Consider the following 26,741-nt stretch of genomic DNA (forward strand, 5'->3'; position numbering starts at 1 on the left):
GCTCAGAGCCCAAACCAGCCAAAATAAATATCCGCCATGTTGCGCAGTCAACATTAGTCAGAAATAGCATTATAAATATTAACTTACCATTGATGAGCTTCATCAGAATGCACTCCCAGGAATCCCAGTTCAACAATAAATGTTTGACTTGTTCGATAAAGTTCATTTATGTCCATATACAGTGGGGAGTACAAGTATTTGATACACTGCCGATTTTGTAGGTTTTCCTACTTACAAAGCATGTAGAGGTCTGTAATTTTTTATCATAGGTACACTTCAAAATATTAAGGAGCCACTCCTGAGTTGCCCTGGCTGTGTGTTGTCATGCTGGAAGACCCAGCCACGACCCATCTTCAATGCTCTTACTGAGGGAAGGGGGTTGCTGGCCAAGATCTCGCGATACATGGCCCCATCCATCCTCCCCTCAATACGGTGCAGTCGTCCTGTCCCCTTTGCAGAAAAGCATCCCCAAAGAATGTTTCCACCTCCATGCTTCACGGTTGGGATGGTATTCTTGGGATTGTACTCATCCTTCTTCTTCCTCCAAACACGGCAAGTGGAGTTTAGACCAAAAAGCTCTATTTTTGTCTCAACAGACCACATGACCTTCTTCCATTCCTCCTCTGGATCATCCAGATGGTCATTGGCAAACTTCAGACGGGCCTGGACATGCGCTGGCTTGAGCAGGGGGACCTTGCGTGCGTTGCAGGATTTTAATCCATGATGGTGTAGTGTGTTACTAATGGTTTTCTTTGAGACTGTGGTCCCAGCTCTCTTCAGGTCATTGACCAGGTCCTGCCGTGTGGTTTTGGGCTGATCCCTCACCTTCCTCATGATCATTGATGCCACACGAGGTGAGATCTTGCATGGAGCCCCAGACCGAGGGTGATTGACCGTCATCTTGAACTTCTTCCATTTTCTAATAATTGCGGCAACAGTTGTTGCCTTCTCAACAATCTGCTTGCCTATTGTCCTGTAGCCCATCCCAGCCTTGTGCAGGTCTACAATTTTATTCCTGATGTCCTTACACAGCTCTCTGGTCTTGGCCATTGTGGAGAGGTTGGATTCTGTTTGATTGATTGTGTGGACAGGCGTCTTTTTATACAGGTAACGAGTTCAAACAGATGCAGTTAATACAGGTAATGAGTGGAGAACAGGAGGGCTTCTTAAAGAAAAACTAACATGTCTGTGAGAGCCGGAATTCTTACTGGTTGGTAGGTGATCAAATACTTATGTCATGCAATAAAATACAAATTAATTACTTAAAATCATACAATGTGATTTTCTGGATTTTTGTTTTAGATTCCGTCTCTCACAGTTGAAGTGTACTTATGATAAAAATTACAGACCTCTACATGCTTTGTAAGTAGGAAAACCTGCAAAATCGGCAGTGTATAAAATACTTGTTCTCCCCACTGTACCTCCTTTTGTTAGGGCGTTTGGTAAACAAATTGAAACGCGTGTGCAACTTCCAGCGGAAAGGTCGGACAAATTCCAAAAGTTATATTACTGGTCGTAGAAACATATCAAACTATGTATAGAATCAATCTGTAGGATGTTTTTATCATAAGTCTTCAATAATGTTCCAACCGGAGAATTGTAGAAAAGCAATGGAACGAGAGCTACCTCTCGTGAATGCGCGTGACTGAGCTCGTGACTGCTGGCAGACCTCTGACTCATTCCCCTCTCATTCAGCCCCCCTTCATAGTAGAAGCATCAAACAATGTTCTAAATACGGTTGACATCTAGTGGAAGCCTTAGGAAGTGCAACATAACAAATATCCCACTGTATTTTCAATAGGGGCTGAGTTTAAAAACTACAAACCTCAGATTTCCCACTTCCTGTTTGGATTTTTCTCAGGTTTTTGCCTGCCATATGAGTTCTGTTATACACAGACATCGTTCAAACAGTTTTAGAAACTTCAGTGTTTTTTCTATCCAATACTAATAATAATATGCATATGTTAGCATCTCGGACTGCGTAGGAGGCAGTTTACTCTGGGCACACTTTTCATCCAAAAGTGAAAATGCTGCCCCCTAGCCCAAACAGGTTAACTTTGGTAAATTTTTTGGATGCTTCCCACAATAAGTTGGGTGAATTTTGGCCCATTCCTCCTGACAGAGCTGGTGTACCTGAGTCAGGTTTGTAGGCCTCCTTGCTCGCACATCTTTTCAGTTCTGCCCACAAATTGTGTATAGGATTGAGGTCAGGGCTTTGATGGCCACTCCAATACCTTGACTTTGTTGTCCTTAAGCCATTTTGCCACAACTTTGGAAGTATGCTTGGGGTCATTGTCCATTTGGACAGCACTTTGTGACCAAGCTTTAACTTCCTGACTGATGTCTTGAGATGTTGCTCCAATATATCCACATAATTTTCCGACCTCATGATGCCATCTATTTTGTGAATTGCTCCAGTCCGTCCTGCAGCAAAGCACCCCCACAACATGACACTGCCACCCCAGTGTTTCACGGTTGGGATGGTGTTCTTCGGCTTGCAAGCCTCCCCTTTTTCCTCCAAACATAACTATGGTTATTACGTTCAAACCGTTCTATGTTTGTTTCATCAGACCAGGGGACATTTCTCCAAAAGGTAACACTTTTGTCCCGTGTGTAGTGGCTTCTTCCTTGCTGGGCGGCCTTTCAGGTTCGTTGATATAGGACTAGTTTTACTGTGGATATAGATACTTTTGTACCTGTTTCCTCCAGCATCTCCTTTGCTGTTCTGGAATTGATTTGCTCTTTTCGCACCAATGTACATTCATCTCTAGGAGACAACGCGTCTCCTTCCTGAGCGGTATGACGGATGCGTGGTCCTATGGTGTTTGTACAGATGAACGTGGTACCTTCAGGCGTTTGGAAATTGCTCCCAAGGATGAACCAGACTTGTGGAGGTCTAAATTTTTTTTCCTGGGGTCTTGGCTGATTTCATTTCCCCATGATGTCAAGCAAAGAGGCACTGAGTTTGAAGATAGGCCTTGAAATACATCCACAGGTACACTTCCAATTGACTTAGCCTATCAGAAACTTTTAAAGCCATGACACAATTTTCGGGATTTTTTCAAGCTGTTTAAATGCAGTCAACTTAGTGTATGTAAACGTCTGACCTACTGGAATTGTGATACAGGGAGTGATAAATGAAATAATTGGTCTGTCAACAATTGTTGGAAAATCTGTGTGTGTATGTACAGTGGGGAGAACAAGTATTTGATACACTGATGATTTTGCAGGTTTTCCTACTTACAAACCATGTAGAGGTCTGTAGTTTTTAAAATAGGTACACTTCAACTGTGAGAGACGGAATCTAAAACAAAAATCCAGAAAATCACATTGTATGATTTAAGTAATTAATTTGCATTTATTTTATATAAGCCAATAAACACTAAACAGAACAAAGGACAAGGCATATTGACATTAAGGAGGGGCATGCTTAATCGAGTGATCATAAGGGTCCAGTGAGTAGAGGTTGGTTGGGGTCACGGCGATTCAGACTGCTGGCCGGGTAGCTGGCTATCGGTAGCAAGCTACTGTAGCAGTGTGATGTTGTACCGCTAGATTATGCACCAAGTTGCACACAAGGACCAATTCAAATAGGCCAGGTCAAGAGGGGATGTTAATAATTTGATAATAATAATAATAATTCAGTTTTTTATTTTATTTAATTACAGCTGCATAGCTAATGTTTTTATTTGGTGTACAAACACTTTTTCATATCAATATTGTACATACATGTGATTGTAAAAGTTTTGTATATTTTGGTTTGGCCCATCGCGGGTTATCTGTATTTCCATACCACGTTAGTGTTCTCTTTTGCCTGACCTTCGGCTAGCAAGGTATGTTGTCTTTGGCTCCGAAATTGTTTAATATAAAACCGTCATAATGTTACACAATGTACTGTTTTGCAACCATAAGTTTGTTACAATGTGGATAATATAAAGATTTATGTTACCCTAGTTAGCGAGCTTTGTGAAACTTGTTATCTATTGTAACTTGTGAGTACTTGGGACGTGTTTGAGTGAGTGTCCATGTGATCGTGCAGGTGCCTGAGAGCTGTAACTGCGCCAAGGGTTAACATAATGTGTGTTGTCTCTTCGTGTGCAGGTATGTCTTTAATTTTGTCCGAATTATGTTCTGTGTAATTTTACTTGTATTGTATGGTGTGCTGTTGTGCATCGAATGTGTACACGCAGCACCTGTTATTTCCTTTTGGCGCTCTTTTGCCTGACCTTCGGCTAGCAAGGTGCCTGAGAGCTGTGACTGCGCCAAGGGTTAACATAATGTGTGTTGTCTCTTCGTGTGCAGGGCAAATAAAAAGATTTCAACTAGCAGACCGTCAGTTGTGGCAGCGTCCCAATTAAAAGTGAACCACGCTACACTAGCATAGGATGGAGGTCTGTTTTTTGCCGCCTCGTGCGTTTCCGTCGGTAGATTAGTGGGGTTCTGTGTGGTAGAGGGGATCAATCCAATTGGCAAAATCGATATAGTTATATAGTGACCCCTCAAAAATTGTCAAATAGACTTGTTCAGATAGCAGCCGATAAGACAGCTACTGATTAGCGGGCCCCAGATGAGCGTTCAGGTAAGGTCGCGACGGAGGTGGCAGTTGGTTAACTCCCTCGGGCAGATAACGTCGGTAGTCAGTCGTGAAGGCCCTGTGGGGCTCCGCATTGGCAGTAAAACGTGTCCCGATAGGTGATTGTAGCCCTGGAGTGGCTGATGGAACTCTTCAGCTGGCTAGCTCCGGAATTGGTAGTAAAACGTGTCCCGATAGGTGATTGTAGACCTGGAGTGACTGATGGAACTATTCAGCTGGCTAGCTCCAGAATAATTGATGTTAGCTCCGGGATCAACGTAAACCAATAGACACACGGTTTGCAGCTAGCTAGCTGCGAGATCCAGGTGTAAATGTCCAGAGCTTGCAGTTGAAACCCAGGGATATGGATAAAAATAGGTTCAGTATGTTCTGGTCTGAGTCGCGTTGTACAAAAGTGGCGATATATTAAAGTGGCGATAGAGCTAAAGGAATAGCTGATGACCACAAACCGTGGTTAGCTGAAATACTAACGTTAGCCAGTAATCTGGCTAGCTTCTATTGTGGATTTTCAGATTTGAGGTAAATAATACTTTTTTTGTAATTAGTGAGGCGGGTTGCAGGAAAGCGTTTTGAAGTTGAGTTTTTGGGAAAAATGCATATATAAAATATAGGTGTGTGTGTGTATATATATATATATATATATGGGACAGGACAAAAAGACGTCTGACTGCTATTTCATCCTGGATGAAGAAAAAAAAAAATGCTGAGAGGGACAGAGACATTTTGAAAGTATGCCTTATCTACTTTGAAGAACTAGTTAAATGATTTCCTCAGACAGCTCTGCAACATAGGCTACCTAAATAGAATGACTAGACAGTACAGTATGGGGAGCACAGAGAAAGTTAGTTTTGGCTCGCTGACTGCTACTACCTGAGTAGAGATGAGATTACTTTAAGAAATGAAAAATAAGGAATTAATATACACAACTGATATTTGATTTCATAGTCATTTTCTATTTTTCTATTGATGTCTACCAATGTGGACCTGACAGACGATGGAATATGTTCAATGTTTTGGCAGTTATTTCATTTTTAAAGCATTAAATACATTAGTGAAAACCGTGATTATTTTTTCAATAATCTAACCGAACCAACCTCAAAGAGCACTAATTGTTCAGTACTATTGCTTTCACTTGACTTTTTGCAGCTAGCAGACCCGAGCATTTGCTGGTTTACAGAAACCCTTATGGGGGCAAGCAGCAAGTGCATTTATGAGCAGAAAGTCGCACCTCTCTTCGCCTGTGCCTCCATCTCCAGGGACGTGATTGGTGAGTTCCTGCCAAAGACATTAAACATGCTTTAATAAAAGATGAGTCTTTATGGGCCAAGTCAAATTGTTCACTCTAGGCAAATGGGCACAAGCTCTCTCAGGCCGCACAGGAATATGACATAATTTACGGCCGCCATCTATCATCCTAGTTCCTCATTGGAAAGGATGATGGTCGATGAATACTGGATTCCTTTACATCCCGTTTACTTCTCAGACTAGCGAAAGACTGGACATTTGTCAAAGTCATATATTTTGACGAATTGCATTTAACCTGTCTAGGATCAGCGTGGCGCTAGCGGCACACCCCCCCCCCCCCCACTGAAAAACCAGTGCCGCGAAATTCAAAAAAAATATTTTTTTAAAATATTTAACTTTCACACATTAAAGTCCAATACAGCTAATGAAAGACACAGATCTTGTGAATCCAGTCAACATTTCCGATTTTTAAAATGTTTTACAGGGAAGACACAATATGTAAAGATGTACATCTATTACCTAAAAAGACATTAGCATAATCCACCATCTTTTATTTGTCCACCAACACCAGTAGCCATCACCAATTCGGCTAAACTAAGATATTTATAGCCCCTAACCAACAAAAAAACTCATTAGATGACAGTCTGATAACATATTTATGGTATGGGATAGGTTTTGTTAGAAAAAAGTGCATATTTCAGGTAGATGGCATAGTTTACAATTGCACCCACCATCACAAATGGACTAGAATAATTACAATGAGCAACGTGTTTACCTAACTACTAATCATCAAACATTTCGTAAAAATACACAGCATACACGAATCGAAAGACACAGATCCTGTGAATACAGACAATATTTCAGATTTTCTAAGTGTCTTACAGCGAAAACACAATAAATCGTTATATTAGCTTAGCACATAGCAATTAGCAGCCCAGCATTGATTCTAGCCAAAGTGAGCGATAAAAGTCAACATCGCCAAAAGAGATTAATTTTTTCACTAACCTTCTCAGAATTCTTCCGATGACACTCCTGTAACATCACATTACAACATGCATATACAGTTTGATCGAAAATGTTTATATTTAGCCACCAAAATCATGGTTAGACAATGTGAAATGTAGACAAGCTGGTAAAGAAAAAGTCCTTGCGCCACTTAGACAGTGATCTACTCTTATACATAAATACTCATAAACGTGACTAAAAAATATAGGGTGGACAGGGATTGATAGACAATTTAATTCTTAATACAATTGCGTTATTACATTTTTTAATTTATCCTTACTTTTCAATACAGTTTGCGCCAAGCGAAGCTACGTCAAAAAACATGGCGTCCTAAGCCACTAAAATGTTTCGACAGAAACACGATTTATCATAATAAAAATGTCCTACCTTGAGCTGTTCTTCCATCAGTATCTTGGGCAAAGGATCCTTTCTTGGGAGAAATCGTCTTTTGGTGGAAAGCTGTCCTCTTGCCATGTGGAAATGTCAACTGCGTTCGGGATGAACTGAAAAGCGTGCCCAACTTTTCACATCGTTGCAAAAATAAATGTCCCAAAATCGCACTAAACGGATATAAATTGCTATAAAACGCTTTAAATTAACTACTTTATGATGTTTGTAACTCCTATAACGAGTGAAAAGATGACCGGAGAAATATAACAGGCTAAACTAACGCTTGGAACAGGAGAGGGTCGGTGTCTTCCACGCGCGTTACGCAGCAAGAAAAGACTTGCTAGCTAAAGGTTTTTTTCATTTGTAGTGTCTGTGAACGCGCAATCGACCCCATTGGAATCGTCATCACGTAAAGGCATCCAGGGGAAGACGTAAGAAGTGTCCGTATAGTCATAGCAACGACAGTGCCCTTTTAACTGACTTCAGAAAAGTGGCCAACATTTCTCAAATCTGACTCCATGTCAGGGAAATTGCTGTAGAATGGGCTCTGTTCCACTTAGAGACAAAATTTCAACTCCTATAGAAACTATAGACTGTTTTCTATCCAATAATAATAATAATATGCATATTGTACGATCAAGGATTTTGTGGGAAGCCGTTTAAAAAATTAGCCAAATTAGCATAAATAGTCTAAACAGCGCCCCCATCCCCAACAGGTTAACTATACAGCTGCTTGGGTTTATCAAAATATTGATACAGTATTTGAACAATTGTAAAAAAAGATATATAAAACATCTAAGGTGGGTGTGAAAATGTTTGCACATAAAATCAAACTATTCCTTTAGCTTCAAATTGTTTCAATGTCTTAACAATTAGAGAAGAGAAAATGTCTACTTTAGGACTTCTGCAATCTCAGACTTCTTTATGGAAAATGCTTAGTCGATATATTGCTCCAAGCGAGTGAATGATTACGCCTTAAGTCCAAAATATCGATTTATGCAACAAATTAGGAAAACATCATGCGATATAAATTAATCAATTGTAAACCTGTTCAAGTTGACATTTCAAGTGTATCCCAACTACAGGAAGCACTTGAAAGACAAACGTGAAGCATGCTGAGACGTCTAACTCTTTCCTGGTCATTTGTTGTCATAGTTACAGAGCATGCCAATCATGCCAGGGACCACCTGAAGACAGAGGCGGAGTTAAAGAAATATGATGGGTGAGTCGAGGATGGAGATGTTCTCAATGTCATTGTCGCTATAGTAATCAAAGGTCTGTTTTAAAGACCTCTTTGTAGTCTGGTTTTCAGCTCAACCGTCACTAAATCATATTCAACCAATCACAGTTGAACTAAAAACACCCCTGGTCAAGTATATTAATCTCAAACGACAAACAAAAAGATTAGTTTTGTTGTTCTGACCTCTGTGTTACATGACCTTTGACCTCTGCAGAGTGGTGTGTGTGGGCGGGGACGGCATGTTCAGCGAGATAGTTCACGGCCTGGTCTCGAACACAGGGATAACGGAGTGGACCAGAACAGCCCGGAGGAGAAGCTGGTACCCTGTAGTCTCCGCATTGGCATTATATCCGCAGGTTAGTCAAGACCACACGCAGACATTCACAAGCACGTACACATTCTATACATGCCATCTGCAAGCATTCTCCTCTCTTGGTGTCTTGACAATGTAGAATCTTATTTATATATATATTTTTTTCAATTTAAAGTTTGTTTTTCAATCAACCAACCAAACACATTCCACATTCACAGATGTGACAGACTTAAAAAAAAGAAAGAAGAAATAATAATAAAAAATTGTTATATATAAATATATATATATACACACACAAAGAATAATTATTACAAAATTTAAAATATAGAACTTGCAGCAGCACTATCAAGGTTCTTTATTAGCTATTTCCAGCCTTAGCTGAGATGACGCCAATAATTAGTTTTTAGATTTTACAGTACCTTACACAACACGCATCTGCTCATCTCCCTGATCACCCCATTCGCTCTGTCCAATTTGAAATATAGTTGAGTAGTGGAGACCAGAGTCTATCAAACTTGGGCTGTCTCTTGTGGAGTTCAAAAGTGAGCTTTTCACGAGGGAGAAAGTCAACAATCTGGTCAATCCACATTTTAAATGTAGGAGAGGTACTAGAGGCCCACAATAGAAGAATACATTTCTTAGCAAAGTATGTAATGGTCATAAGCAAATTTCCTCTGTCAGGATCAAGAACAAAGTCCTGCTGGGCATTAAGAAGATAGATACACGGGGTCATATCAAACTGTACAGCTAGTATTTTCTGTGCAGCAGTATGTATAGATTGCCAAAATCTGGCAATCTTTCTACAGCTCCAAAATGCATGCATATAGGTTCCACTTTCAGAGGTACATCTTTTACAGTTAGGAGAAATGTCTGTTTTCATTCTATGGAGTCTCAAGGGAGTGTAATAAAATTTGTACAAAAATGTGTAATTAGATTCTTTCATTTTTACATTAGTAGAGGAGCAGTATACCCTGTCGCAAACCTCCGCCCATAACTCATCACTTATAGTCAGACCAAGGTCCTTTTCCCAGATTATTTTCAAAGGAGGAGCCTCCTTTCTCAGAAAGGAGTGTATAGATATAAGATATTTTGCCTTTAATGGATTGTGCTGTGACAAGAAGGGTTTCAACTTCATTCAACTGAGTTCTAAACCCCCTCTTGGAAGTAAATGAGGAAATGACATGTCTAGTTTGAAGATATAAACAAAAAAATGGGATCTTGTCACATTGAATTCACTGCAGAGCTCTTGAAAGGATTTCAGTGTAGTAGTCTTCTGATGAAATAGGTCTGAAAAGGTCCTGATTCCTAGAGTATGCCAAAGATTAAAGTTGGCATCCCTCAGGGCTTTTGGCAAGTCTGGGTTGCCTACTATAGGCGAGTGAGAACATTTTTGGGAGGAAATGCCCAGGTATTTCTTACAGTCCCTCCACGCTAGTAGGGTGCTGTAAATCACAAAGATTTTGGCTATGTTGCCCACTTCACTAAAGTTATTAATGAATATAGTTGAGCTTAGTGGCAATGAACCACAGGATTGGGCTTCTATCTGGATCCACGTTGACTCTTGTCTGTTGTGATCCATGTTAGCATGTTGCGGATTTGGGCAGAACAGTAGTACAATTGAAGGGAGGGAAGGGCAAGACCGCCCTTAGATTCAGCTTTCGATTGAGTGGAGAGCTTGATCCTAGGTTTTTTATTGCCCCATATAAATTTTGGTGATGCTTTGGTTAATTGTTTTGAAAAAGGAAGCTGGGAGGTAGCATGGTAGCATCTGAAATAAATAGTTCAGTCTAGGGAGGATGTTCATACGGATGACATTAATTCTTCCTACTAAGCTAATTGGGAGGGAGATCCAGGTTTGGAGATCGTTCTTGATTCGATCCAGGAGTGGAAGATAATTCTCCTTGAAAAGCCTATTCAGATCTGGTGTTATGAATATCCCACGGTATTGAAACCCCTGTGTCATCCATTGGAATGGACATAGTGTCTTCATAGAACTGGTGAGTGTAATATTGAGAGGGCAGACAGTGGATTGTTAAAATTAATCTTAGAACCTGGAAACGTGCCTTACTGAGCAATTGTGTCTAAAATGGGAGGAAGGGATTTCTCAGGGTTGGATATGTAGAGCAAGACATCATCCGCGCAAAGCGAAATCTTGTGCTGCAGGCCGCCTGCAGGAACACCTATAATACTTGGATTGCTCCTTATCAACTCTGCCAGAGGCTCCGCCCCCAACAAGTAGAGCAGGGGGAACAGCGAGCACCCTTGTCTTGTGCCCCGTCCCAAATGGAATCTGTCAGAGTTTAGTCCGTTAGTAGTCACCATGGCATTTGGACGCCACTCCATCCTGTCGAACGCCTTCTCAGCATCCAGTGAAGCCAGCAGGACAGGGGTCTTCTGTGCGTTTACTTGATCAATAATATCAAAAAGACGGCGAATGTTGTCAGAAGAGTATCTGTCTCTAGTAAATCCAGTTTGGTCCACTTTTATTATTTTTGGAAGAAGAGTGTTTAGTCTTTTGGCGAGCAATTTGGTAATAATTTTGTAGTCGAAATCCAACAAGCTTATGGGCCGGAAGGAGGAGCAGGATATGGTGTCCTTGTCTTTTTTGAGCAACACTGTAATGCGAGCTGTGTGCATTGATTCTGGGAGAACTCCGTTTTTGCAAAAATCCTCCAGCATTGGCATGAAAATAGGGCTAAGCTGGGCCTAAAAAGCTTTGTAGAACTCTCTGGAGAATCCATCTGGGACTGGGGACCTGTTAGGTGGCATGGAGGTGATTGCCTCCTGGACCTCCTCAGGAGTGAAGGGGGAGTTGAGATCTTCTTGGTCGGTCTCTGATAGTTTAGGTAGCGAGATTCCCTCTAGGAAGGAGTGGAGTTCTGCCTCCGTGTGTTTTCTCTCAGAGGTATATAGTTTGCAGTAAAAATCATGAAAAGTTAAATTGATATTTTTTGGGTCATATGTGACCTCGTCCTCTGCTGTTTGGATAGCCATAATTGTACGCTCTGACTGCTCTTTTTTAAATTGATAAGCATGTAATCTACATGGCCTATTGTTTTACTCATGGTATTTCTGTTTAGTAAAGAGAACTTTTTTTTAAATCTCCCGAGTATAGTCCAAATTCAGTTTGGCTTTGGCTGCTTTATGTTGACTCCAGGAGGTGCTGTCTGGGAAATGTTTATGTACTTTTTCACAGCGTTCCAGCTCCCCCTCCAGATCTAGCCTGTGTGCTTCCATTGCTTTTTTCTTAGAGGAAGCATATGCAATTAGATGACCTCTTAGTGTGGCTTTAGCAGCGTCCCACATTGTCGCCGGAGAAACAGGAGATTCTTTGTTGTCTTGTGTGTAGTTGTCTATCCATGTAGTTACCAATGTATGGAATGCTTCGTTTGATAGCATGGAGGTGTTGAATTTCCAGCTCTGTGACCTCGATGTTTTTGCAGAGGTCAAAGCAGAGTTGGACAAAGGCGTACCTCTACTGTTGGATTTGAAAGAATGAGAAATACACCTGTCCCACCCAAGCTCTGCGGAGTTTGGCATGTTCAGCATCACAGAGGTGTGTCTCTTGCAATAGCGCGATGTCTGCTTTTTCCTTTTTTAGAGCACATAGTATCTTTTTCCGTTTTATTGCATGACCTAGACCATGGCAGTTCCATGTCAATAGATTTAAGGGTCCTCTTGCGCTAGCTGTTTCTGAAGCTAGCTGCTTCTTGGAGGCTTTTTCCGTCGCTAATGCTCGAGTCCGGGTAAAAATGTCACCTGTAGTGTCGCCTTTTGTAGCCGCCATGACTTTTTGACTAAAGCTAAATGAGTTTAAACTTGAAGTGGGGGTAAGATTAAGAATTGGAAACTACTTGTGCGGAGCTCCTAGTTCATGCGGCCATCTCGTTCAGGGGTCTGGTGATCCTCTTATTTAGATTTCATATTTTGGATTTAATGTAACAATGTTCTTGTCTATAGCTATTCTGTACTCTGTCGTATAATTTGTTTTATGTGGAAGTGTAGCTCCTGCATGTGCAACAGCTAATGGATCCTAATAAAGTTTAAAAAAACACACCATTATGTTTACATAGCAATGATCACATCAATAGCTCAGTTTATGACCTGACTGCGTAAGTTTACAAACTAATGTCAACCATGAGGTCCATTTCATGTACACTACACTATCTGTTGATTTCCGCATTCCATTTTTCCATCTTACACACACACACACACCCTGGCCGTGATCCCAGTCTCCAAGGGTGTTGGGATATGCAATAAACATTTCCAATACATGCATATTAGTACACACTTGTACATGTATGAGAGGCGACAATTATAAGCACCCACCAAATTATTATTATTACAAACACACACACTGCTAGCTTTTGTCTGTGTAGGCAGGAACATAATGTATCATTGTCTTGTTTTGTGTGGTATCCAGGTTCAACGGACTGCATCTGCTATGCCACTGCCGGCATCAATGACCCTGTGACCTCAGCTTTACATGTCATAGTGGGTGGGTGCAGGCAATTAAAATGCCTTTAAAAATAGTGTAACTGACATTTTTATACAGCACAGACTAGTAGCATAAGCATTCTGCATTCTGTTCCAGGTCTTTCCTGGAGATTCATTGTGAATAGAAATGTCTCGTGTTTGTCACTTCTATGTTAGCTATGGCACACTCAGCTGACCAACAAGTGACAGCCGTGACCTACTTATTCAAAGCTTTTGAGATAAGAGGAAACTGCTGTAGGTCAGTGTGGGTGGATGGGTGTGCTTTTTTTTTTATAGTTAAAGCACATAGTGTGTCATCACACCTCTTTAAGACACTGTACCCCACACACACAGTATCTGTGGAGGATCACTCATATTAGACTCCTGTCTTCACAGGAGACTTCCAGCCAATGGACTTGTGCTCGGTCCATCACAACACATTCTTGAGGTATTCCATCTCCCTGCTTGGATACGGTTTCTCTGGTGACGTGCTGGCAGACAGCGAGAGGAAACGCTGGATGGGACCAGCCAGATATGACTTTTCAGGTGGGTCAGAGGAGTAGCTTTAGCTGTTTTAGGAAATACAACCATTGGGACTGTTACGGTAGTCTGTTGCTAGTGATATGGCATGATGTCGTTTGTGCAGGTTTTAACCTGTCTAGGATCAGCGTGCCGCTAGCGGCCCCCCCCCCCCCCCCCCCCCCACTGAAAAACCAGTGCCGCGAAATTCAAAAAAAATTTTTTTTAAAAATATTTAACTTTCACACATTAAAGTCCAATACAGCTAATGAAAGACACAGATCTTGTGAATCCAGTCAACATGTCCGATTTTTAAAATGTTTTACAGGGAAGACACAATATGTAAAGATGTACATCTATTACCTAAAAACACATTAGCATAATCCACCATCTTTTATTTGTCCACCAACACCAGTAGCCATCACCAATTCGGCTAAACTAAGATATTTATAGCCCCTAACCAACAAAAAAACTCATTAGATGACAGTCTGATAACATATTTATGGTATGGGATAGGTTTTGTTAGAAAAAAGTGCATATTTCAGGTAGATGGCATAGGTTACAATTGCACCCACCGTCACAAATGGAATAGAAAAACTACTTAGAGCAACGTGTTTACCTACTTACTAATCATCAAACATTTCGTAAAAATACACAGCATACACGAATCGAAAGACACAGATCCTGTTAATACAGACAATATTTCAGATTTTCTAAGTGTCTTACAGCGAAAACACAATAAATCGTTATATTAGCATAGCACATAGCAGCCCAGCATTGATTCTAGCCAAAGTGAGCGATAACGTCAACATCGCCAAAAATATATAAATTTTTTCACTAACCTTCTCAGAATTCTTCAGATGACACTCCTGTAACATCATATTACACAATCCATATAGAGTTTGATCGAAAATGTTTATATTTAGCCACCAAAATCATGGTTAGACAATGTGAAATGTAGCTCAGCTGGTCAGAAAATGTCCTTGCGCCACTTAGACAGTGATCTACTCTTATACATAAATACTCATAAACGTGACTAAAAAATATAGGGTGGACAGGGATTGATAGACAATTTAATTCTTAATACAATTGCGGAATTACATTTTTTAATTTATCCTTACTTTTCAATACAGTTTGCGCCAAGCGAAGCTACGTCAAAAAACATGGCGTCCTAAGCCACTAAAATGTTTCGACAGAAACACGATTTATCATAATAAAAATGTCCTACTTTGAGCTGTTCTTCCATCAGTATCTTGGGCAAAGGATCCTTTCTTGGGAGTAATCGTCTTTTGGTGGAAAGCTGTCCTCTTGCCATGTGGAAATGCCAACTGCGTTCGGGATGAACTGAAAAGCGTGCCCAGCTATTCACATCGTTTCAAAAATAAATGTCCCAAAATCGCACTAAACGTATATAAATTGCTATAAAACGCTTTAAATTAACTACCTTATGATGTTTTTAACTCCTATAACGAGTGAAAAGATGACCGGAGAAATATAACAGGCTAAACTAACGCTTGGAACAGGAGAGGGTCGGTGTCCTCCACGCGCGTTACGCACCAAGGAAAGACTTGCTAGCTACAGGGTTTTTTAATTTATAGGGCCTGTGAACGCGCAATCGACCCCATTGGAATCGTCATCACGTAAAGGCATCCAGGGGAAGACGTAAGAAGTGTCCGTATAGTCATAGCAATAACAGTGCCCTTTTAACTGACTTCAGAACAGTGGCCAACATTTCTGAAATCTGACTCCATGTCAGGGAAATTGCTGTAGAATGGGCTCTGTTCCACTTAGAGACAAAATTTCAACTCCTATAGAAACTATAGACTGTTTTCTATCCAATAATAATAATAATATGCATATTGTACGATCAAGGATTTTGTGGGAAGCCGTTTCAAAAATTACCCAATTAGCATAAATAGTCTCAACAGCGCCCCCATCCTCAACAGGTTTAAGACGTTCCTGACACATCACCACTATGAAGGGGCTGTGTCTTTTCTACCAGAAACTGACACACTGGGAACACCGCGAGACAAGACCAGGTGTAGAGCTGGGTATGTAATACGGTACACGTACAACCTGTTGTGTAGTTTAGTATTACATGTTTGTCTAGATGGTGCAAAGGAGATTGCTCACTTGGCTAGCCAACTCCATTTCTGCTTTCCAGGTGCTTCATATGCCAGCACATCGGGCAGCTGTATTCAGGGGATTCTCCAGAGGAATCCAAGACTGCTCCACTTTATTGAGCAATTACACACAAGGTCCAACTGAAATTTGACTTCCGCTTTTAACCCAAGCCCTCCAAAATACAAACACTGAGTATACAAAACATTAAGAACACCTGCTATTTCCATGACATAGACTGACCAGGTGAAAGCTCTGATCCGTTATTGATGTCATTTCAATCAGTCTAAATGAAGTGGAGGAGACAGGTTAAAGAAGGATTGTTAGGCCTTGAGACAACAGACATGGATTGTGTATGTGTGCCATTCAGAGGGTGAATGGGCAAGACCAAAGATTGAAGTGCCTTTGAACGGGGTATGGTAGTAGGTGCCAAGCAGGTGCACCGATTTGTGTCAAGAAATGCAATCCAGCTGTGTTTTTCACATTCAACAGTTACCTGTGTGTATCAAGGATGGTCCACCACTCAAAGGACATCCAGCCAACTTGACACTACTATGGGAAGCATTGGAGTCAACATTGGCCAGCATCCCTGTGGAACACTTTCAACAGCTTGTGGAGTCCTCCCCCAGCAAATTGAGGCTGTTCTGAGGGTAAAAGGGGGTTGCAACTCAATATTAGAAAGGTGTTCTTAATTGTTGGTATACTCAGTGTACATACACAGGTTTAGGAGAGGTGCAGGAGGCTGCCACACTGGGCGCTGCTGTTGTGGGGGATTAAGTGCCTTGCTCAAGAGCACAACGGCAGGATATGGTATCTAGGATTTCACACCAGCAACCCTCTGGTTACTAGCTCACTTCTTTGCGTCTGACCCGGGATTCGAACTGGTAACCCTCCAGTTGCTGGCTCACCTCTTTTACCGCTAGGTTACTATTTGAAGCTTACATAAAAATGGGGGAATCAGTAAGACTTTACTATTGGAAAAGATGTATCAGTTTAAATCACCACAAACATAAAAGTATTTTGGGCCACAAATGAAAGCAATTTATTAGTGTAAAATATATTTGAAAAATCAAGTCTAATAACTTAGTGGGAGGAATGACCTCGATTCAGGGCTTTACCAAGTCGATGAAAGCTACAGTAGCAGCATGTCTCCAAAGCTCAAAACTCAAAATCAAATCAAATTTTATTTGTCACATACACATGGTTAGCAGATGTTAATGCGAGTGTATCGAAATGCTTGTGCTTCTAGTTCCGACAATGCAGTAATAACCAACAAGTAATCTAACCTAACAATTCCACAACTGCTACCTTATACACACAAGTGTAAAGGGATAAAGAATATGTACATAAAGATATATGAATGAGTGATGGTACAGAACGGCATAGGCAAGATGCAGTAGATGGTATCGAATACAGTATAGTCATCTCATATGTATAATGTAGGGTATGTAAACAAAGTGGCATAGTTTAAAGTGGCTAGTGATACATGTATTACTTAAGATGCAGTAGATGATATAGAGTACAGTATATACATATGAGATGAGTAATGTAGGGTATGTAAACATTATATTAAGTGTCATTGTTAAAAACCTTTTAGGGATAGGGGGCAGCATTTTCACTTTGGATGAATTGCGTGCCCATAGTGAACTGCCTCCTACTCTGTCCCAGATGCTAATATATGCATATTATTATTACTATTGGATAGAAAACACTCTGAAGTTTCTAGAACTGTTTGAATTATAGTGTAGGGATCCCTTTTGTTCCGATTGATAAACCCTTCCCAGTTCACGCCTAGGCCACGGCTCCACTGGGCATGGTTATGCAGGAGGGTCATGAGGAGAGAATTAGTCTCTTCCTCATTGATTCTCCTGCGTTTCCGGTGGTGCTGGGGATGTCCTGGTTGGCCCGTTACAACCCCAAGATTTCGTGGCAACAGAGGGCTCTAAAGGGGTAGTCAGAGGAGTGCTCAGGCAGGTGTGTAGGGGTTTCCATCGGTGCAACGACGGTGGGAAGTACAGACCAAATCTCCACCGTGCGCATTCCCTCAGAATATGACAATTTGGCTATCGTCTTCTGTAAAAAGGCGGCGACCCAATTACCACCTCATTGACGAGGGGATTGTGCGATACATCTCCTGGTAGACGCTGCACTTCCCAGGAGTCACGTGTATCCCCTGTCACAGGAGGAGACGGTGGCTATGGAGACATATGTCTCTGAACCTCTGAGGCAGGTGTACATTCGGCCCTCCACATCACCTGCCTTCTCCAGTTTCTTTTCTGTGAAGGAGGAGGGAGGTTTGCGTCCGTGCATTGACTATAGAGGTTTAAATTCCATCACGGTGGGATACAGTTACCCGCTACCTCTCATTGCCACGGCGATTGAGTCATTTCACGGGACATGCTTTTACACAAAACTGGATCTCAGGTGTGTGTATAACGTGATGAGTGGAAGACAGCGTTTAGTACCACATCCGGCCATTATGAGTACCTTGTCATGCCGTACGGCTTGAAGAATGCTCCAGCAGTCTTCCAATCTTTTGTAGACGAGATTCTCAGCGACCTGCACGGGCAGGGTGTGGTGGATTATATTGATGACATTCCTGTCTATTCTGCTACACGCGCCACGCATTTGTCTCTGGCGCGCAAGGTACTTGGGTGACTGTTGGAGCATGACCTGTACGTCAAGGCTGATGAATTCTTGATGAAAGGATGAATCTGATGTGGTTCTCTCACTAGGAGATGAAAGGATGAGTCTGGTGTGGTTCTCTCACTATGAGATATGTTAGTATATGATGGTTTGCTAGAGTGTAGATTACCTGTGTTGCTGCTGCACTGAAACATGTGCAACTCCCGACTGAAGAAGGAGTGGACATGGGTCGGAGGGTCGGTGATGCAACCGCTCCTCTCTCTGCTGCGTGTAGTCCAACCAGACCGAGAATTGATGATGATGTAAATCAAGTGTTATCAAGTGTTATGCTGCTGGGGCAGTACTGTTGATATTTAAACTAAGGTGCTCAGGCACAGGTAGACCCCTATCTGTACCACAAGGTTTCATTTCCAGTTTTTAGGACTACAAACTGGCGAGCTCTATGGCCACAACCATCTGTGACAATCTAAAGAGAGAACAAATGCTTTGAGTACAAAACTGTGGGTACATTAGAGACCATTTTCTCTGGCAGGCTCAATTCTGTTAGCATATCTTTCAAGTCTAATGTGACAAAAAAAGTTGTGGAGAATCTAAGGCTGGTGAATGTTTTTTTGAAAGACTTTGCAAACCCTAAAAATATTTGTCAAATTGCAGAGGTCACTTCTTAGCAAGGAAAACTTAGCAGTTTTAACATTCTCCTCTCTTACCTATGCATTCTGCCTTCATTTTTTTGCACACAAGGGGTTCCAAGAGTTTAGCCAAACGATTTTTCCCAGCTGCAAATATAGAGACATCTGAGAGAGAGAGAGAATTGGAAATAAACATCATCGCTGTTATTTAGTGCCTAGTGTGTCTCAGTTGGTATTTCATGGTGCTTGCAACACCAGGGTTGTGTTTTCGATTCCCACAGGGGGCCAGTATAGTCGCTCTGAATAAGAGCATCTGCTCTATGACTAAAATGTAAATGTTAAATGTAAAAAGACAGCTCTACTGGTTATAGCATGGTCCTCCAACCCTCCTGACCTTTACACTTAGCTGGCTGTTCCTGACGAGACCTCTGAAGGACCTCTATCTCTGTCTTCTCTTGGTTCATTCCCCCACTTTTGTCAGGTCACTTTCACTTTTGACCTTTACTGGCTGATATGTCTGAGGGTTCTGAGTCTTTCCCTCCGCTGCAGCCCTCTGCTCTTGGTTTATCTTTCCAATCTTTTCTCTTGAGATCTCTCCATCAATCCTATCTGTATTCGGTAATGGTGTAACTGTGTAATCTTTGTTTTGTCTTTTCTTCTCATTGTTCTCTTTCCACTTTTGCCATGAATTCATCGTCTCTATCATAGTCACACTCTGACCAGTCTGTGTCAATGTCCAGGTCCTGTTCACCTTTGACCTTTGTTGTTGCCATAATGCTGCACCCCTCTGTCTTACCGTTGCACTGCTGGGTCTGCTGAGTCTGAGCATCAGCTGAAAAGATGGATAAATCTTTCGGGGGAGAGAGGTGGGCAAGAGGAAAGATAGATAAACATACTGAGGGAATTCATGCTCACTTCACAATCTGAACTTCTCCTTATCATCTAGTGGTCTCTCTCTCTCTCTCTCTCTCTCTCTCTCTCTCTCTTGTCTCTTGTCTCTTGTCTCTGTCTCTCTCTCCTTTGCATTTTGCTGGCTGGAGCTTTTTCTTCTCTTGGTTTATGTCATCTCTCAGCTGTATTTCCATCATGTTGGAGTTGTGTACACGCTTTCTTTTCCTCAATGTCCACTCTCCACTTTGTCCATTCGTCTTTACCTATGTACTCATTGTCACTATCCATTGTTCCCTCACTATCATAGTCACTCTCTGACCAGTCCAGGTCCTGTTCACCTTTGACCTTTGCTGCCTGGTCTGTCTGAGTGTCGTTAGTCTTTCCTTCAATTGCTAGTTGATCCTCGCCTGGGCCCTGAGTCTTAACCATTGCCGCTGCGAAAATGGAAAAATCTGAAAGAGATGACAAAGGTGTGAAAAGGTAAGTTTTCATTGATATCAGTGGAGTTCGCTACATTTAATGACAGATCAGTGATAATTTACATATGCTGTCAAACAACTGTATTCTTTACCTTTGCACGTTTCCGATTGGTCTTCCTGAGGATGCTGAGTCTCCCTCTGCTCCAGCAAGTATCCTGTCCTCCTTCTCCTCCTGACTCTCTAACTGTCCTTTGTCCTTTTGGTCATCCTTTTCTTTCTCTTGGTTGGATTTGACACCTCTGTGTCTTGGCTTTGACCCTCTTTTCTCTCACCTTCCTCTCTCTTTGGGTTGTTTTCTCTTTCTCAACGTTGTTGTCCGTATTGTCTTTGTCAACCAAGCCTTTCTTCATGTTTGGTTTCCCACTCTTATCATCACATTCACTTCTTATCACATGTCTTCCTGTTCTCTCATCACTCTCAATATCTGTCTTTTCTTCAACCTCCTCCTCCTCATCCGTTTCCTTTATTTCTTCACTAATGTCCTCAGTGTCACTGTCGATTATTTCCTCAATCTCGCTGTAGTCACTCTCTGACCAGTCTATATCACCTGCCAGGTCGTTTTGAACTTTGACTTTTGCTGGTTGATCATTCTGACAGTAATTTGTAGCTACCTTCTCCTCAACAAGCATATTTTTATGCCCAGTTTTGCTATCGTCAGTCTTCGGACATTTATGACTTCCAAAGTGAAATTCCCAAACATCCAAGGCTGTCTTTTTTAGCTCTTTCATCCTCACTGTGTCTTCCACCCTCTTTCTTTCCTCCTTCTCCTCCATTGTGGTCTTCTCTGCATTCTGTCTTTCCATTTTTTTAATATTTTTTTTATTTCACCTTTATTTAACCAGGTAGGCTAGTTGCAACTGCAACCTGGCCAAGATAAAGCATAGCAGTGTGAACAGACAACAACACAGAGTTACACATGGAGTAAACAATAAACAAGTCAATAACGTAGTAGGAAAAAAAATAGAATCTATATACAATGTGTGCAAAAGGCATGAGGAAGTAGGCAATAAATCGAATAATTACAATTTAGCAGATTAACACTAGAGTGATAAATCATCAGATGATCATGTGCAAGTAGAGATACTGGTGTGCAAAAGAGCAGAAAAGTAAATAAATAAAAGCAGTATGGGGGGTGAGGTAGGTAAATTGGGTGGGCTATATACCGATGGACTATGTACAGCTGCAGCGATCGGTTAGCTGCTCAGATAGCAGATGTTTAAAGTTGTTGAGGGAGATAAAAGTCTCCAACTTCAGAGATTTTTGCAATTCGTTCCAGTCGCAGGCAGCAGAGAACTGGAAGGAAAGGCGTCCAAAGGAGGTTTTGGCTTTAGGGATGATCAGTGAGATACACCTGCTGGAGCGCGTGCTACGGGTGGGTGTAGCCATCGTGACCAGTAAACTGAGATAAGGCGGCACTTTACCTAGCATAGCCTTGTAGATGACCTGGAGCCAGTGGGTCTGACGACGAACATGTAGCGAGGGCCAGCCGACTAGGGCATACAGGTCGCAGTGGGTGGGTCGTATAAGGTGCTTTAGTAACAAAACGGATGGCACTGTGATGAACTGTATCCAGTTTGCTGAGTAGAGTATTGGAAGCTATTTTGTAGATGACATCGCCGAAGTCGAGGATCGGTAGGATAGTCAGTTTTACTAGGGTAAGTTTGGCGGCGTGAGTGAAGGAGGCTTTGTTGCGAAATAGAAAGCCGACTCTAGATTAGATTTTGGATTGGAGATGTTTGATATGAGTCTGGAAGGAGAGTTTGCAGTCTAGCCAGACACCTAGGTACTTATAGATGTCTACATATTCTAGGTCGGAACCGTCCAGGGAGGTGATGCTAGTCGGGCGTGCGGGTGCAGGCAGCGAACGGTTGAAGAGCATGCATTTGCTTTTACTAGCGTTTAAGAGCAGTTGGAGGCCACGGAAGGAGAGTTGTATGGCATTGAAGCTCGTTTGGAGGTTAGATAGCACAGTGTCCAAGGAAGGGCCAGAAGTATACAGAATGGTGTCGTCTGCGTAGAGGTGGTCTCAGATCTCAGATGATACGAAGGAGAGGTTGAACAGGCTGGTAATAGGGAGTGCGACAATGGCGGCGGACAGTTTCAGAAATAGGGGGTCCAGTTTGTCAAGCCCAGCTGATTTGTATGGGTCCAGGTTTTCCAGCTCTTTCAGAACATCAGCTATCTGGATTTGGGTAAAGGAGAAGCTGGGAAGGCTTGGGCGAGTAGCAGGGGGGGGGCTGTTGGCCAAGGTTGGAGTCGCCAGGAGGAAGGCATGGCCAGCCATTGAGAAATGCTTGTTGAAGTCTTTGATTATCACGGATTTATCGGTGGTGACCGTGTTACCTAGCCTCAGTGCAGTGAGCAGCTGGGAGGAGGTGCTCTTGTTCTCCATGGACTTTACAGTATCCCAGAACTTTTTGGAGTTAGAGCTACAGGATGCAAATTTCTGCTTGAAAAAGCTGGCCTTTGCTTTCCTGACTGACTGCGTGTATTGGTTCCTGACTTCCCTGAACAGTTGCATATCGCGGGGGCTCTTCGATGCTATTGCAGTTCGCCACAGGAGGTTTTTGTGCTGGTCGAGGGCAGTCAGTTCTGGAGTGAAACAAGGGCTATATCTGTTCTTAGTTCTGCATTTTTTGAACGGAGCATGCTTGTCTAATATGGTGAGGAAGTAACTTTTAAAGAATGACCAGGCATCCTCAACTGACGGGATGAGGTCAATATCCTTCCAGGGTACCCGGGCCAGGTCGATTAGGAAGGCCTGCTCGCAGAAGTGTTTTAGGGAGCGTTTGACAGTGATGAGGGGTGGTCGTTTGACCGCGGACCCGTAGCGGATACAGGCAATGAGGCAGTGATCGCTGAGATCTTGATTGAAGACAGCAGAGGTGTATTTGGAGGGCAAGTTGGTCAGGATAATGTATATTAGGGTGCCCATGTTTACGGATTTAGGGTTGTACCTGGTGGGTTCCTTGATGATTTGTGAGATTGAGGGCATCTAGCTTAGATTGTAGGACTGCCGGGGTGTTAAGCATGTCCCAGTTTAGGTCACCTAACAGAACAAACTCTGAAGCTAGATGGGGAGCGATCAATTCACAGATGCTGTCCAGGTCACAGCTGGGAGCTGAGGGGGGTCGGTAGCATGCGGCAACAGTGAGAGACTTATTTCTGGAGAGATTCATTTTTAAAATTAGAAGTTCGAACTGTTTGGGCATAGACCTGGAATGTATGACAGAACTTTGCAGGCTATCTCTGCAGTAGATTGCAACTCCTCCCCCTTTGGCAGTTCTATCTTGACGGAAAGTGTTATAGTTGGGTATGGAAATCTCCGAATTTTTGGTGGCCTTCCTAAACCAGGATTCAGACACGGCAAGGACATCAGGGTTGGCAGAGTGTGCTAAAGCGGTGAGTAAGACAAACTTAGGGAGGAGGCTTCTGATGTTGACATGCATGAGGCCAAGGCTTTTTCGATCACAGAAGTCAACAAATGAGGGTGCCTGGGGACATGCAGGGCCTGGGTTTACCTCCACATCACCCGGAACAGAGGAGTAGTAGGAGGAGGGTGCGGCTAAAGGCTATCAAAACTGGTCGCCTAGAGCGTTGGGGACAAGGAATAAAAGGAGCAGATTTATGGCCGTGGTAGAATAGATTCTGGGCATAATGTGCAGACGGGTATGGTGGGGCACGGGTACAGCGGAGGCAAGCCCAGGCACTGGGTGATAAGAGAGGTTGTATCTCTGGACATGCTGGTCTCAATGGGTGAGGTCACCGCATGTGAGGGAGGTGGGACAAAGGAGGTATCAGAGGTACGGAGAGTTGAACTACGGGGTCCATTGCAAACCAAAACAATGATAACTAGCCTGAACAACAGTATACAAGGCATATTGATATTTGAGAGAGGCATACAGTAAGGCATAAAGTGATTGCAGGTCTTGATTGGGAGAGCTAGCTAAAACAACAGGTGAGATAACAGTAGCTAGTCAGCTAACACAGCAACAGCAGGTAAAAATGGCGACGACTAGGCAGAGAGGGTCGGGTTAACTACACACAGAGCCTGAGTTAAAACACAGAGCCGACAGATAAAACACAAATAAACAGAATGGAGTACCGTGAATTAATGGACAGTCCGGCAGGCATCAGCTATGTAGCCAAGTGATCATAGTGTCCAGGGGCCAGCTGTAGATGGAGCAGGGAAGCCGCCACTAAGCTAGCACGCGGTGTTTAAAGTTAGTAGCCCGGGGGGGGTGGTCTGCTCAGACGGAGGCCGGTTGAGGGCACAGCGGATGGCAGAGAATCCAAGCCGGATGGCGATGGTGAAAGAGAGGTTGTGATTGTAGAATTGTGTTTGCTAACTGATGCTAGCTTCGTGGCAGTGGCGCTAGCTGCGATAGCTGCAGGCTAGCTGTGAGGATCAGAAGTAGTGGCTCAGGGATTACGGCAGGAATCCGGCGTTGTTGTCGAGAGACAGTCCGATGCTGGTAAATCGGTGAGTAATATCCAGGCTAATAACAGGGCTGGTGTCTGTGCAGAAGGTAAAAGCTGCTAGCAGCGGTTAAAAATGGCTAAGTAGGTTGTAGCTGGTTAGCTACTGGGGGTTCTTGAATGTGTCCCAAAGTTAAAAAATAATAGCGATTCCGTATCACATTGGGTGAGGTAGTTTACCGGAAGGTATAATCGAATTGAAAAGAGAGAGAATAAAAAAAAAAATATATATATATATATATATATATATATATACAAGAAATACGGGGAAAAAATACAAATGTACGCGAGAGAACTAAACAGACACGTCTACACTGCTACGCCATCTTGGATCGAACACATCTTTATCATCCTCTCCTCCAACTCAAATTTTTCCAAATATTTCATTCTTCATTTCTTCCAGTTAACCTTTTTGGTTGTTTTGACAATTGCAGTATCACAGTCATCTTTTTCTCTTTTCTCTAATCTGAGAAATGTTTCTTCTTCACGATTGGCTGATCCTTCTCATCTGCACTGTTTTCCTTCAAGTTTTAGGTTGTAGTGCAGAAAGCAGTGCTTGTCTGCTTGGTCCCCTGTCAGTCTGCTTATCATAAATAATCCCCACCTCACTGAACACTCGATTGGGACCGAGGAAGGTGGGGGACAGAAACTTCTTTGCCAATGGAGCAAGTGATTGAAGTCTGTCGTCATTCTGCTTCCACCACTCCAAAGGCAAGCCGCTCTTTCTGTCAATGACAGGCTCTGTGAGGTAACGCTCCAACTCAATTTCAAAACTGCACTGGACTTCAGCCCTGCCCTCTTGGCTTCCAAGGATTCTAGCGTAGAGGCTGTCCACCAGACTGGGTGGCTGATTCATCTACTTGGACTCTTTGCTTTTTTGCACCTGGATTTGTGTCCTCCTCTTCACTTGTCCCATCTACGTCATCTTGGATCGAATCCATCTTTATCATCCTCTCCTCCAACTCTCTCATTTTTCCAAGCATTTCATTCTTCATTTCTTCCAGTTTCCTGAAGAAATGTTTCTTCACGATTGGCGGATCCTTCTCATCTGCACTGTTTTCCTTCTCAACCTTTTTGGTTGTTTTGACAATTGCAGTATCACAGTCCTCTTTTTCTCATATCTTCTCTAATCTGAGAAATGTTTCTTCTTCACGATTGGCTGATCCTTCTCATCTGCACTGTTTTCCTTCTCAACCTTTTTGGTTGTTTTGACAATTGCAGTATCACAGTCCTTTTTCTAATATCTTCTCTAATCTTAGAAATGTTTCTTCTTCACGATTGGCTGATCCTTCTCATCTGCACTGTTTTCCTTCTCAACCTTTTTGGTTGTTTTGACAATTGCAGTATCACAGTCCTCTTTTTCTCATATCTTCTCTAATCTGAGAAATGTTTTTTCTTCACGATTGGCGGATCCTTCTCATCTGCACTGTTTTCCTTCTCAACCTTTTTGGTTGTTTTGACAATTGCAGTATCACAGTCCTCTTCACTTTTTCTAATATCTTCTCTAATCTGAGAAATGTTTCTTCTTCACGATTGGCGGATCCTTCTCATCTGCACTGTTTTCCTTCTCAACCTTTTTGGTTGTTTTGACAATTGCAGTATCACAGTCCTTTTTCTAATATCTTCTCTAATCTTAGAAATGTTTCTTCTTCACGATTGGCTGATCCTTCTCATCTGCACTGTTTTCCTTCTCAACCTTTCTGGTTGTTTTGAC

The 26,741-nt window shown here is 42.3% G+C and overlaps 1 long non-coding RNA gene and 1 pseudogene across 1 annotated transcript; one reads left to right on the forward strand and one right to left on the reverse strand.

Moving 5' to 3' along the window:
* The first annotated feature begins 8,382 nt into the window (after nucleotides 1-8,382).
* LOC129848663 (uncharacterized) lies at nucleotides 8,383-13,805 on the forward strand. The gene is made up of 4 exons (XR_008758523.1): nucleotides 8,383-8,456; nucleotides 8,689-8,830; nucleotides 13,211-13,285; nucleotides 13,660-13,805. It is a non-coding gene; the product is annotated as an uncharacterized LOC129848663 (long non-coding RNA).
* A 6,435-nt stretch (nucleotides 13,806-20,240) lies between these two features.
* Nucleotides 20,241-25,430, reverse strand: LOC129848662 (uncharacterized; annotated as a pseudogene).
* Nucleotides 25,431-26,741: the final 1,311 nt, after the last annotated feature.

Source organism: Salvelinus fontinalis, unplaced genomic scaffold (genome assembly GCF_029448725.1).
Source record: "Salvelinus fontinalis isolate EN_2023a unplaced genomic scaffold, ASM2944872v1 scaffold_1088, whole genome shotgun sequence".
In the NCBI taxonomy this organism is placed as follows: Eukaryota; Metazoa; Chordata; class Actinopteri; order Salmoniformes; family Salmonidae; genus Salvelinus; species Salvelinus fontinalis.